Genomic DNA, 15204 nt, shown 5'->3' with positions numbered 1-15204 from the left:
CCTGCTAGGTAAGTAACAGTGACGCTCCATAGTACTCAGTGCAAATCATAGTGTATTGAGGCATGTGACTGATGTCTCCCTTCTACTCACCTAGGGGACAGTGCATATGCCGTGCGGTCATTCATCCTCACTCCCTACCTACACCCTTCAACCCAGAGTGAGAGACGATATAATGTGGCACACAAATCTACACGCAATGTGGTGGAGCGCACGTTTGGACTACTGAAGAGCAGGTTTCGCTGCCTCCATAAGAGTGGAGGTGCACGCCAGTACACACCCATCCTCTGCTGCAAGATTATTGCCACTTGTGCAATGCTGCACAACCTTGCCACAAAGAGAGGCACAGAGGTCGAAATGACATATATTGAGGATGAGTCTGCACAGGCAGAGGCCAACGCAGCAGGAGTGCCAACAGCAACAGATGGAAGAGTGAGACGGGCAGAGATCACATGCAACTATTTCTGAATGAGTAAGGGGACACAGCCAGTAGTTGGATGCCATAACGTAGTTTAATCATGCAGCAGTACGCCACGACACAAAGGAAAACGTATTCCAACAACAATGAGAAATAAAATTTTGTTAGTTAAGGGTTACTTCACCCAATTGTGTCATTGTTTTGCCTGACGCTTTAATGTTTGCGCCCACGCGCACCAGTGCGTGATGGAATTGAGGGGGCGTCCTCACTGGCTGGGGTACCAGTGGCACCACGTGGACGCCTGTTGCTCCGACGAGTGTCTGGGAAAGGGGGGGTTATGCTGCTCCTGCTGGTCGTGTCTTCTGTGTCACCAGCATCCAAAGCGCCAGTTGTTGCAGACTGGCTGGTGAGCAGCACTTCTAGTGCACTCGTGACCCTAACCATCCCCCTGGACACATCTGTGCTGCAGTGTGCAAGGCCCTCCTGCATCGCCACAGAGCGCCTGCAGAGCAGCGATGTGGCAGTCGCCAGCCGGTTCACCGCCCTCTAGGTCAGATCCTTTCTCTGATGTCCCCTGCGCCGTGCTGCCCTGTCCTCATCGTACTTTGAGCACAGCAGCATGATGGATTGGGACATGTCCCGCATGCCCGCTGCCATATCAGCCATGCCCCCTGCCATGGTGCTGATGCCCTTTTCAATGTTTCCAAAGGTATTGTTGAGGCCACGCATTTGTCGCTGTACGGACACCATTGCTCTTGCCTGGATGCGTTGTATTTTTACCATGGTGCCCTCAAGACCTGAGAACACTCCATGGCCCTGCCCAAGGGGAGGTGGACTCTGCGGCCGAGCCCTGCGGCGCCGTCGGCCAACTGTGTGTTCTCCCTCAGAGTCGGAAGGCACACTGGCATGGGTTACATCCTGGGGTACAGTGGACGCTTCCGGCCCCCTCGAGTCTTCGGACGATGAGTCGGTCACATCCAACCTGGCTGCAGGACGCCTACTCAACCTGTGCAATGCAGGTGGTGAAGATGGTGGTGACACCTGCAGGACTGGGGATGCTGGCAGGAGCGGCGATGCTGGCTGGGGTGGTGTAACTGCCTGTGGTGCCGTTCCCTGGGCAGTACTGGTGGTGGCCTTCTCTGTGCTGGGTTTGTGGTGTGCCCTCTCTTCCTTGTCATGGCCAGTTCTGTGCGCAGTAGTGCCTGTGGACAGAAAAGCAACATCAGCTAAGTGTACCTGAAGCATTGTCTTGATGACATGACAATACATTTTCTGTACAGTATCTCAATGTCCTCTGCCTGCTTCTCGCTACTGTGTGTCTCATGCCCTGTTATTCTGTGCTAATCGTACCCTGTTTGGGCTTTCAGGGACTACATCTCCCATGATGCATTGCAGGCATGCACTAATACCTGTACTGGAGTGGGATTCTCATAGCACATTTGGGGAGTTGGGATAGGGTAAGGGGGGGGGCACATTGCTGTGCAAGCATCTTACCTTGTTTGGAGGTGCCTCTGGCGGAGCTGTCAGCGTCCCCAATCCCCACGATGCTTTCTGGCTCAATTGTTGTCTCCACTAGCTCCTCCAGTTCTGTCAGGGCTGGTGCCCTGTTGCGTCCACCTCCTGTCTGGCTGGCCTCTTTTTTTAATTCTGCCACCTTCCTCTTCGTGATGATACGGATGTCGTACCACCGCTTCTTCAGGACATCGATGTCCCGGGGGGTCACTCCCATGGCATTCACCTGTGCCTGGATTCCAAGCCAGATCTTTCGTTTCTCTGACTCAGGCACTTGCTGTGACAGTTTTCCAAAAAGTTTCTGGTGCTGCTTCACGACCTCCTCCACCAGTACTTGCAGCTCCTTTTGGCTGAATTTCAGCTTTCGCTTCCTCTCCCCTCCTTCCCTCTCTGTGTCCTGGCTGGCCATTCTTGCAGTCTCCAGGGCTGAAACAGGCAGTTGCTCTCTTCCTCTCCTCAGCACTCCCAGCCTCTCCAGAGTCTGCTGATTGTGTGCACCTGCCTGGGTGTGGCCACTCCCTGGTTGGGTGGGGTTTAGGTAACACAGGATTGGCTGATTCAAGTCATGTGTTTTTGAACTACCGATTCGGTATTTACCGATTCGGTAAATTCCGATTCATGTTTACCGAATTTTACCGAATCGGTAATGTTTACCGATTGTTGACCTACATATAACTTACCGATTCTTAAATACCGATTCGGTAAAATTCGGTATTTAAGAATCGGTAAAAATTATTTACCTACATATGGCCCTAAATCACTTGCAACTCTTGTGCTAAACTGTGGGTGAATACAGTGGGAGTCAGAACAGAGATGATTGATCTATTAAAGTGACCCCAGGCCCACTCTATCCCATGGTTTATCTGTCTGAAGGATTTATTGAAGAGCCTTGGGATGGAGGAATTCTGGTCTACCCCAGATAACCTGAGCAATATCCCAAAAGGTAGACTTAAAAAGATATACTGGGATACTATTATGGAGAAAGAGGCGACCAAACGGGTGGGTTCCCAGACCCAAGATTTTGCAAATTTTAAATTGGTTCCTTTTTATGAGGAAACTATTGATGAAATCGTACCGCCGCTGGCTTGGAAATTATTTATTCAATACCGTTTTAAAACCTTGCCAACAAAAGCAGGTGTTGTAATCCCTCCGCTGATGATGAGTGCCCTGCATGTAACACTTGCCCAGAGTCAATAGTCCACTTGCTATTTTTTTGCTCTTATTATCAAAACTTGCGTATTAAATGGATTGTGCCACTATACAGATTGGTAGGCCCTGGGCATTATTTGGAGGTCATGAGAATCCTAGCCACTGATAAGCGCAGGGTGATGGTCGTTGGACTGGCCAGATTCTGGCATGCATTATGGATCAAGCGTTCCAAATGTATTACACAGTTCTCCTAAATCCCTGTATCGGGCTACTTTTATTGACTTAACTCAGTACTGTTTTTAACTATTGTTGTATATTGCTCTGTGTATGTTGCTTTTAAGGCATGTACTATCATTATTCTGTATGGCACTTCGCACTTTATAAGATCTCTGCGATCGAAAATAAAGTATTTGATGATTAATGCAGTGGGAGTCACGTGATTCAGGTAATGTGTGGATAAAAAAGTTTGAGTGTGACGGCGCTTGCACAGAAGCAGCTTCTGCTTGGAAACAGAAAGTGGACCAGAAATAGGTTTATGAATGTTCAGCTCAGTGTCTGTGCTGACCTTCTCAACAGTGTGACTGAGCATCGCGTTATTTCACTGAAACACAGATTATATCTTTAAGTGTCTAGGTTATGCTCAGATCTCTTCATCTGCTGCATGGATTTTAGGAGGCCTAAACGAAATAGCATGTTGCCATTTGGGTGCTCTACAGCCCCATTATTTCAGGCTGTTTGGTGTCATCTGGTATGTGTTCAGGATTGACTATAGCATCTGTGTGCACTAGTTTTTTTTTTTCTTACCACAAACGTCAGTTGTTACTTATGGATTTTGGGACTTTCCAGTGTATAAGTGCTTTAAAAAATCAATAAGGAAAATCCTGTGTTTATAATAAAATGTCAGCTAATGAGAATGTAAGTAAGTAAGTAATATATTTATTGTTTGGTTAACTAAAACCTTTACAATTTCCATGTTAAAAAAAAGCGTAATAGCAGCAGAATTCATATCCTAAAACCATTTAAATAAAACATATAAAACTTTCTTGAGTTGTATTAACATCCCCAAAGAAATTAACAGTAAATATCTGCACAGTCCGTCATTCAAGAAAGCAAGGCTCAGTTATCAAAGAGAGAGAGAGAGAGAGACTGTTCCGTCATCAGTTGGTTGTTAACAGCACTGAAGAAAAATTTGCTGTTAGCTTTACTACTCAAGCATAAAATGACTAAGTGTTAGGTAAGCATAGAATGTCAATTTTGCTTTAATATAATAATGTAAGGGGCCATGAGATGCAAAGATTAAGCGATCCAGTCACTTGACGCAAGAGCTTTTGCCCCTGCCACTTCCATGAATTGGAGAAGGCGACACGCCAGCTGTACATCTCCACCTCCAAAACATGCCATCACAGCTTGTCTGCAAGATCTTATCTGCTTTCTAACAAAGAGCGGCTTTAATAGCTGTCGCTGTTCGGCCTGTAGCTTTCTGCATATGCATAGTAGGTGTAATACACTTTCATTAGCATCCTCACATAGGCGGCACATTGGCTGACCCCGGAGACGCTTCCACGGGGGAAGATGTGGTAAAGATGGCAAAATACCCAATCGAAGATAAATATATTTTTCTTTCTTCTTTCTATTGAATCCCGTGCCTAAGTATGGTTGTGGAGAGAGTTTGTCATAGCTATGAACCACAAACCATCCGTAGGCTCTTACTGTAAGTGTCGCCTTGTCTTCTACTAATGATAGCTTTTTCGCTATCTTGTTCATAATTTGTTTAAAACAATAATACGACCCTGAGGCGGCCCAAAGTTCCTTGAGACCCAGACGTTCTATTGATGCTGTCAAATAGGTCCTTGCTGCACACTCCTTCTTTAGATGTATTTCATTCCATAGATATGAATTCAGTGTGCCTTTTTCAGATTTTTTTATCCTATACCAGGTCTTAACGTATGCTCCTATGCGGGCTACTTCTTGACTTTGCATGCCGAATTCTAGCCTTATTTGGGCTGGCGAGACATACATTGGTAAATTAAATATTATCCTGGCAGCTCTTGAGACAGTTCTGTCCAAAATGAGCTCAGACACTCACTCCCATACGTAATTGCCGGGATGAGTTTAGCTTGCCAGACTTGTAGCAATGGAATAAGGCTAGGGCCGGCCGTTTTCTGTTTGATTGATTTTATGGCTACCGCTATCGTAATGCCTCTTCTTTTAATTGCTTCTTTTTGTAAATTGATAGACCCCTTGTTATCCATGATCACACCTAGGTACTTATATCGGTCAACTACTTCGATTGGTGAATCTGCCATATACCAGGAGTATTTAGAGGTTTCCTTCTTTGGATTTATCCTCATAACTTTCGTTTTGTCATGATTAATGGTTAATCCGTTAGATATTGAATATCGACTAGTTGTGTCCAATATGTGTTGGAGACCGATGGGGGTCTGGCTGACCAGTACGAGATCGTCTGCATACAAGAGGTTAGAAAGCAAAAGCCCTCCCAGCTTTGGCGGATGAGAATTGCAAATATCCAATTCTGACGAAAGGTCAGACATAAATAAGTTGAACAGCGTTGTTGCCAGGACGCACCCCTGTTTAAGCCCCATGGTTGTTGGAATTTTCCTGGACAAATACTTTCCATCCCCTAGCTTTACTTGGACCCACGTATTTGTGTGAAGCAATATTAACTGGTTTAGGAGAGCAGCTGATATTTTCATTTCCTTAAGTTTGTGCCAGAGTTTACTTCTATCGATTTTGTCGAAAGCTGACCAATAGTCGATAAAGCACATGAATAGCGGAAGTTTTGCTGACTTGGCCCTGTCTATCAGTAGGGATAATGCATGAATATTAGTGGTTGTCCCCAAGCCCTTGCAAAAACTTGTTTGGTTAATTGGTATTGTTGATTGATCTTCGGCCCAAGCAGTGAGGTCATCCAAGAGGAGGCCAGCTTAATATTTTGTCTCGCTGTCAATGACAACTCTTTGCTAAGTTCTTATCCCCTTTCTTGTATATAGGGGATATGATTGACCCCCGCCAGGAGTCCGGGATGATGACTCCTCCTGCTATTTGGCCGTACAGCGGTAGTAAAGTGGAAGCCCAATTTTCCAGGTCCATTTTGAATAGAATTGGTGGAATCCCGTTAGGGCCCGGAGCGCCGTCTCCCTTGCCCTTGGCTATCCTCTTCTTTATCTGTATAGTTGTGAATGAAAGATGATCGTTTCCAGTTAGTTCATTTGAATGTAGAGGGAATGGCTCTAGTGTATTACTGGAGGACTGCCTCCGTGGAGCATTAAAGTGTTGATGCACGTGCGAGGCCCAGGCTTCTTCTGATAGGTGGGAATTTACTCTTTGCACATTCTGGTTGGCTAAGCTATTTACTGTTCGCCAAAATCTTGCACTATTATTCATCTTGGAATCGTACAGTAGCCTCGCCCATAGATTATCATCCTTTTCCCTCTTCACCTGCCAGATTTCTTTTTTGCTTTTAATTGCGATAGCTCCCTCTGTAGAATGGGATCATGGCCTGTGCGCCGAAGATTACGTGTTAGTTTATTTATTGCATTCTTGAGCTTGCGGAGGTTTGGAGTTACGAAATTTAGAGATTGGTTATCCTGACGGACTGGCAGGCTGCTCGTCATTGAAGCTGGGGGAAGACTTGGCCTATTCACTGCTCCCAGTGTTCTTGTTAGGTGTTCCCAGTGTGCTATCATATTTACGTCTGTCTGTTCCCTTTTCTCCCATATTGCCGTCGCTGTTGATAATAGTTCCTCTGGGCGATTAGTTTTGATTTTTAACCTTCTGAAATTATCCGTATAAATAGACTCAGGGTCCTCTACTGGCATATCTAGTGAGGTTCTGGATAGTCTTGTAGGGATTACTTGTGGTAAATGATCGCTTTGATCTTGGGCCCCAATCTGGAAGTCTATGATCCTGCTGAAAAATGAGAGGGATACAAAAGTATAATCTATCAAAGTATTTGAAGTTGCGCTGTAGAATGTTGCCGCCGGGGGCTGATCTCCAGGAAAGCGCCCATTTAGAGCCACAGGGCTTAGATGTTCCAGTTCTTTTACAAGGTTCTTGGCGTGTGGTGTTTGTCGCTTCTTAGCACTCGGCTCCTGACAAGGAATGTTCAAGGCGATGTATTGCTCAAGTACCTCATCCCTCTTCTGTGGCCCCATCAGATGCATGTTAAAGTCCCCCGACAGTAGCAGATTGGTCGTCAATTCTTCTGTCAATAATCTAGTTATCTCTGCCCCCACTATTTTCGCTCCTTTAATTTTGTCGCGAGGGTGTATGTAGATGTTTAGGAGTAGTAGTTGTTGTTTAGTATTTCCTTCCCTTATATCCACTCTAAGTGCTTTTATTGCATTAGTTGATGATGTGAAGGTGTTAACGTCTTTAGTCGATGTTATGGCCTTTATTGAAGAATAAATTGTTAGACCCCACTTTAGATGTCCAAATTTGGAACTTCTCACTGCTGGACTGTGATGGGTTTTAAAACCAAGAAGATGGAAGGGTTCTTCTAACCATGTCTCTTGGTGTAAAATAAGGTCAAAGCCTTGAAAATAATCCAGAAGCTCTTTATCTGAAGTTTTGTTGCCCAGACCATTTATGTTCCGGGAGCAAATTCGTAAGTAAGCGTCTCCTGGCAGTATTTGTTTTGTTCCGAGTCAAGTACTCTCGTTTTGTCGATTTATGGCCATGACCAATCTTTTGACTGGAGTATTTGCTGTTGGTCTGTCCTTTCTACTGGTCGAACGTCCGTGCTACGGGCGCATTTCAGCACAGATTGCAATTTTGTGCCTGTGGAGGTAGGAGCGGAGTACTCTTGCTCTCTTTTACTTGGGATTAATGGATCCGGGTAACCTGGCTTTTGTTCAAGTTGTATTTTTATCCCCCAAGCCTTTAGTTGGGGTTCATCTGCTACAATCCTCCTTGCTACTTCCTCTGAGACCCAGGATGTCTTGGTTATTTCTCTTTCCGAGATTCCCTTGATACATTTGAACGCAATTCTTTCAAGTTCATTTGTGTTTATATCTGCCAGATTTTCAATTGCTTGTATCAGTTGTATTATATTCCCTCTGTTAAGGATATCCCCACTGCCTCTAGACTTATATTCGGGGATGAACAGAATTGAATTATTTTTAGGTTGTGATTGGTTAGAAATTGCGGGGGCTGCCTGAGTAAATGTCTCCTCTTCGCCGTGCATATTTAAATGTGTATATTGGCGATCTCTTTGATCCGCCCTGGGTATGGTGAGGGATTTCCCTAAAATGGCTACCTCTCCGGTCCTTTCCTTGATGGTATATACTGGTAGTCTGCTAACGTAATTACTGTCCGCGTTCTGTGCTGTTAAAGGTGGTGCTGCTGGTTCAGCCCCCGCCTTGTACGGTTTAAGTTCTGGATCCCCTGATGCTTGAGTAATTGACGGGCTTGAGTTCCTTTCTCCTGTCGTTATCTTTGGGGTAGGATTCTCTACTGATCTATTCTTGATAGATTGTGCTGGAGCTCGGGGTCTTGCGTTCTTTGTAGTTTCTCCCGACACTATTAGGAGTGGTTCTGTCAATTCTTCCTCTGTATTTTCCGATTTGATGTCGGAATCCCCTATTTTTGGGGTCTTCAGATCGCTCACTGCATCTCCTTCTGGAAGCAGTACTTCCGTTGAGATGCTCGTAGCATGCCTTTTCGCCCCTTGTTTTATGCTACCTGTGCGAAAATATTCCATTATGTTCTTTTTCTTCTTTCTTCCCTTTCTCCTCTGTTTGCAGCTGGGTTTCTAATCCTTGGTCCCCCCAGCATCGGATTTATCAGAAACCTCATATTCAGGGATTGGTGGTGAGGATCCCTCCAAAGGATGATCATAACTGTGCTCGGCACCCCTGATATGCTCTATTATGTTGTGACTTCCAGGATCCTCACTCTTTTGGTCTTCTGTTTTTTTGGTAGTAATTGTCTGCTTATTGTTTAGGCGATTTCCTGATTGCTTTTCCTTTTGGAAATTTTTTGGGGGTCCGTTTTCCCCTCCTTTGTTAACCTTTTCTTCATTGGTTTCGGATTCACCCATCAAAGGGCTGTTTGTTTGAGCGTCCTGAGATTGTTTACTGGGGATTTTTGCTATTTTCCGGATGTCTACTAGGATGTCCTCCATAACCACTGGAAGAGTGGAAAGTTTATCAATTATGGCAAAACAGGTACGGTGCAATGGGGCCAAATGTGTATCTGCCTAGGCCCTTTTAATCAAGTTGTTCATGTCTGCCAGTCTACTATCAATGTTTGAGATGTGGGTGGCCACTGAATTAAGGATGGAAAGTTGTACATCCATCTTGTCGGAGTGGTACTGCATCGACTTGACGGAAAGCTGCATGGTGTCCAGTAAGGATTCCCAGAGCTTGTCTAAGTCTAATTGATTAGCCCCTTTGTTGCTGATTTTTGGAGTGGTAGTGGCCTTTGCCTGCCAGAGGTCTGCTAATGAGAATGGGCACTATTTGATATTGCAAAGTCATCTAAAGATGTAGAGGGGGCAAGCATGTATTCCTGAATCAGACTGCACGGCCCCCTGTATAGTAATTCTTTAGCTATTCATTCCCTGGCGGCACAGCACCCAGGATCATATACTGCATCGATAAACACTTGTAAAGTCCCAAAGGCCACTGCACTCTAAACCAAAACATGTAAGTAAAAGAGATTTTCATTTACAAGGTCAATAGCTCTAACGCTTGAAATTGCGAGACCTATTGCATTGCAAATGCATGTTAATGTTAAAATCACCCCACAGTAGGCATGTAGTTTTGCGTTTTTAAGGTCCTAACAGTAAAAACCACCAATGTGTTTTTTACTGTTGAAAGTCTAGTAGACCAGTTGGCAAGTGCAGAGTTACAGGCTGACATTTCAGCCCAGCCAACTTCTGAATGGGACTACTTAAGTTGGAACAGAAAGGTTTCAAAAGACTGAGCACATTTGTAGGAGAGTAGGATCTGCACTTGTGTTGCCCCCACTTTTTTTCTGATGTATACACTGGTTTCTGGCTATAGTCTGGCTGGGTCCCTGCTAATCAGGGCCTCAGTCTAACTGATCTCTCTAAACAACTTGGTGTGCATATTAGATGCACTAGTGATTGGATACTGTGGTACCTTATGAGCACCTAGTATATGGTGCCTTAGGTACCTAGGGCATTGGTATTTCACAGGCCTACCAGGGGCTGCAGCATGTAGTATGCCACCCCTGGGAAGCACTCACAATCTGACACCACAGGCCTGCTACTGCAGCCTGTGTGAGGTAGTGTTAGCACTCCTCACTGAAGTATAGGTTCCTATATCTCACCATACACACACATATAAACCTATCAGTCACCCCTATGGTAGGCCTTGTCAATCCCCAGGGCAGGGTGCTTGGTTTACTATGTGAGGGGGTGCTTCCGCCTGAGCAGGACCCCTCTGCAGCTGGCAGAGTCTATTCTCTGCTGCTGTTTGTGGATGCGGTTAAACCATATACTCTTAAGTGCATTATAACCTCGCGGTAAATGCTAACTTTGGAATGACTGCATCAAAACATGTCGTGTTTGGTGTCAAACAACTTGGAATCCTACCCACACACCAGTAACTGGTGTGGGAGTAGGATCCCACCCTTCTAGAGGGGACGACATGTACACACTGTACTACACGGTAGAAATCTTTCAAGAGCCCTGGCATCACAAAATGGATGCCACCAGCACAGACACCGGGCTGCCCTCCTGCTGCTGACCGAAACTCGCAGTGGAGGGAGCCCAACAAAGGGTTTCCTGTCACAGGGAGGTGTCACCACCTCCCAGACAGGATTTAGTGTATTGGAGCTGGGTGGGTGCACTCTTAGAGTGCTTTGAAGTCCTGCACTGGGGGAGCAGTAGGCTCCTCTGTGCATATGCCAGCTCAAACCGGTTCAGGGGCTGCCTGCCCCTGTCCTGGCGCGAAACTGGACAAAGGGAAGTGGGTGTAACCACCCACTACCCTGGCCCTCCTAGAGGAGTGGCCATAGAGCTAGTCCCTCCCATCTTATCAGTATAAGATACCACACATTGCCAATGCAATTTAGATTACACCTGGACGACGCTCTAAGAAGAAGAATCCTAGCCCTTCAACGTTCTACTACCTTTAGAAGACCGAAGGATCTCCCTTGGAGTCAAGGAGTGACTCCCCTGCTTGGCAGGCACCAAAACTACTGAACTACGGTTGCAAACTTTACCGCTCCCGCCGGAGCCCGAAGTCCCTGCGTCCCCTGAAGTGGATTTCCTGACCTCTCGACGGCCATTTTGAGTCCCCAGCGAAGCTGTGGCATCTGGACCCCACGAGTGATGAGGAACAGCAATACCAGGGAACCGTGCACTGATTTCGAGTGCAAGCCCTAAACGACGAGCTACAAACTTGTGCTTTGGACCATTTGTTGTCCAAGCTCCTAGCAGGTCTAGTACCGAAAATCAGTGGCCTACCTCGTCCCGAGTGACCGTGGGCTGTTGGTGAACTTTTCCTGCAAAGGCGTCTTCGCGGTTGCTTACCCGTTGGCTAGCAGCCCTCCAGAAGACTTCCACATCGACTTCAAGGGCTCGCTTGGTTGCTCTGGGCCTGCCCTCACTTACCCTCGCTGGGTAAGTCCATCAGACCTTGCTGGTCTGATCCATCGACAATCTTCCATCCATACGAGACTTGCAGTTGCCAAGGTTTGTTGACTCCAATACGAGTGCCGACACCGCCAACAGCTGCAGACGTCGTGGGACCTCCGGAATCCAGCTGCTGGTCTTCATCGATCCCTCCTGGACCTCGTGAGCGAAGAGACAAAACGACATCAGCGACCTGAAGCGACGCGACAGCTGTGGTCATCCATTTTGCTGGCCACCGGTCACTGGCAAGTGACTTTGAACTCTGTCCCCTCAATTTCTAGGTCTTCTGCAACTCCAATCCATCTTCGGATTCCAGCGGACACTTCTCTCGACGACACAAGCAGCAAGTCTTCAGTGATCTCCATTGAAAACAGCGTCGCGACCCGACACCAAAGGACACCTATGCACCCAGCTTCCCTGGGTGAGGTAACTCTTGCATGAAGGTGTCCAAGTGTGTGTTGGCCCTCGAAATACTTACCCTGTAAGTTGTTTGCTTGTTGTCCACTCCGAAGTGCCCTAGAACTGTAAATTACAAACCGCGACATTTTGCATTGAAACCAATGAGAAACCCGCGTGTGTGTTTAGACACTGCACGCGCCTCCTGTGGGCTGATTACTTACCTGTAAACACTGCAGCAGTGAAGCCCCAGCGATTCCCAAGGCCCTAGGCATCTTCATTTTGCAAGTCGAGTTTGTTATACCATTTTTTTAGTATATGGTCTGGTACGCCCCTAGGGCTACAGCCATATTTGTGCTTAATTTATTGAGAACTGTTGATCTTTTGAATGTTTACCTGGCTCTAATCTCATAAAGAGATTAGTAGAGTATATTTAGTAATAAATACATATATATTTGATATATATACCTGTGTGGTGTCTTTTCATTTGGTAATTCAAGAGATTATAAGGTAAAACAAGCTGCTTTACATTCCTCAGAGACTTAGCTTGAAGGCTGCTCTCCACAGCTACCACTAGGATAGCTTTCTTTAAAAGGTTGTCTTTAAACCTATCTACCAAGAGTCGAATTGGACTGGTGCAAGGTGGCCACTATAACTAGGGACCAGCATATGCCAGGCCAACTTCTCACATTGGTGGGCAGCGTGTGGGATTCCAGCTTGCCATTGTTTTACCGGAAAATCTCTATTTGAATTACTAACTGAAAACCACTTAAGGTACTCCAGGTACATATAAAGTCAAGCTAGTATCAATAAGTTCTATGCACCCGGCTTCCCTGGATGAGGTAACTCGTGCACTCCGGTGCTCCTGTGTGTGTTGGCTCTAGAACTAATTACCCTGTAAGTGACTTGCTTGTAGACTCTCCCGAAGTACCCTAAAACTTTAAAATTCCAACCGCGACTTGCTCCATTGAAGTCTATTGGGATCCGCGGCTGTGTTCTCACACTGCATGCGTCTCCCATGGGTCCTTTACTTACCTGCCTTGGGTGGATTAGTGAGGCCCCAGCGCTTCTGAAGACCTTAGGCCTTCTCCCTTCTCAAGTCGTTCTTCTTGTACCTCTTTTTTAGTATATGGTCTGGTATGCCCCTAGGGCCCCAGCCATATAAGTGCTTAATTTGTTGTGAAACATTGAATTGTGCATATGTTCCTGACTTATAATCTCATAAAGAGATTAGTAGAGTTTGTCTAGTAATAAATACATATATATTTCATATATATACCTGTGTGGTGTCCTTTCATTTGGTAATTCAAGAGATTATAAAGTAAAACAAGCTGCTTTACATTCCTCAGCGACTTAGCCTGAAGGCTGCTCTCCACAGCTACCGCTAGGATAGCTTTCTTTAAAAGGTTGTCTTAAACCTATCTACTATAAGAGTCGAATTGGACTGGTGCACGGTGGCCACTATAACTAGTGACCGGCATATGCCAGGCCAACTTCTCACACACGCCAAAGAGGCCAAGCTAGCCTTTCATCTTTCCGAGGTCAGTACACAAAGTGAACTGTAAAACAATAACACTTGTAATTTACAATGCTTAGAAATGGAAACTTGTATTATGAAGCACCAAATAAAACACATTATTACTTTCAGGGTTTTTTTGTATTGTCATCGGGTGTGCAACAATCAATGCTCAGAAATAAACAACACTAGTCTACAAGCATGTTGTCGTTACAACATTTTTTTAAATCAGATCTCATAGGAAGAGGTTAAAATTACTCGCTCATTTCACTGATAATAGTATGGTTATCACCTCCGCTGGAGGGAACACTAGTGAAAATACTGTGAAACAAGCTGAAGGCAAACCCATGCCAATGAGAGCCAGTTCTGCGTGTCCCCTTCTACCAAGACTTTAAATAACAAGCATATGCAATGCAATAGGTCTCGAGAGTTTCAGCTTTTGGCATTGTAAATAACAATGCCTTTTATTTATGTTTTTAAAACAAAAAAACTAAATAAAAGGCATTATTATTTGCAATGTCAAAATCTCAAACTTGCGTAAATGCGAGACCTATTGCATTACCAATGCTTGTCTAAACGTGCAGTAGAAACTGATAAAGGCTTTCCTTCAACAATGGCACAGGGCAGGCCTGTAGAGCAGAGACCTGCCCTTCCCTCTAAGTGGTCACCCATTGGCATTTCAACAAGGCGCTAGGATACCATTGCAGTCCCAAGTGTAGTGACTAATAGTGTCTGTTCCACAATTTCTCTAGCTCAGGACCCCTCACACACGGAGGACTGGGACGAAGGATGGAAGTTGGAGTGAGGGTGGGGAGTTGCAGCTACTCCCCTTAGGAGAGAATAAGTGGCTCATGATGTGATGGATTAGGAATGATTTACGATGAAGTCAATTCAGCCCACCTTTCGCCTCACCCCTCCTACACCCAAGCTGCAATATTTGGTGAGGGACCCCTGAAAAGTCACTTGAACTGGATGCTTCTCTGGTAGCCAAGGACATTTGGCCTGATGGAACCCCAAGGAGTGGACAGCCCACAGAGAGGCACAGCAGAGAGTTCCAACTGTGGAGCTCTGCCTTTCAACCATTGTCATTTCAAATCCCTCGGATTGTGCCGGGTGCTGCTATGGCTATGAGCAGCTATAACTAAAGTGCATCTGAATAGAGCAGCCCTTTAGCAGACACATTTCTTCTCATTACAAGAAGCTGCATAGGCTTTGGCCACCTCTCTTTACACCACTTTCCCCCCAAAACACAGTATTATGTTTATTGCTTTGCATATATAAAAAAAAAAATAATTAGATTGGAGTTTTATATAGCGCAAACTTGACCCGGTATCGGGTATCAGAGCGTTTTACATAGCACCAGTTGCGTTGCATGAGGACACGTTAATTTTTGTTAGGCACGGGGAGATTAAGTGATTTGCCCAGAATCACAGGATGTTCAGCGACATTGCCGAGACTCGAACCCGTTTCCTCAGATTCTAGGTCGACCGCCCTAGCCGCTAGGCCAACTCCTCTCCCCATGCGTATGATGGGGACGGATGTCCTGGCAGGGATCGCCCTTCCAGACCGAGTGTAAACGGTGTTATTATA

The 15204-nt window shown here is 45.7% G+C and overlaps 1 protein-coding gene across 2 annotated transcripts in view; it reads right to left on the bottom strand.

Moving 5' to 3' along the window:
* The window catches only part of LOC146799813 (NACHT, LRR and PYD domains-containing protein 3-like), a 919540-nt gene that overhangs the window by 733830 nt on the left and 170506 nt on the right, over nt 1-15204 (bottom strand). The window lies entirely within an intron of this gene.

The sequence above is a fragment of the Triturus cristatus genome, chromosome 8, assembly GCF_964204655.1.
Source record: "Triturus cristatus chromosome 8, aTriCri1.1, whole genome shotgun sequence".
NCBI classification, from domain to species: Eukaryota; Metazoa; Chordata; class Amphibia; order Caudata; family Salamandridae; genus Triturus; species Triturus cristatus.
This window is presented reverse-complemented; position numbering and strand designations above follow the sequence as displayed.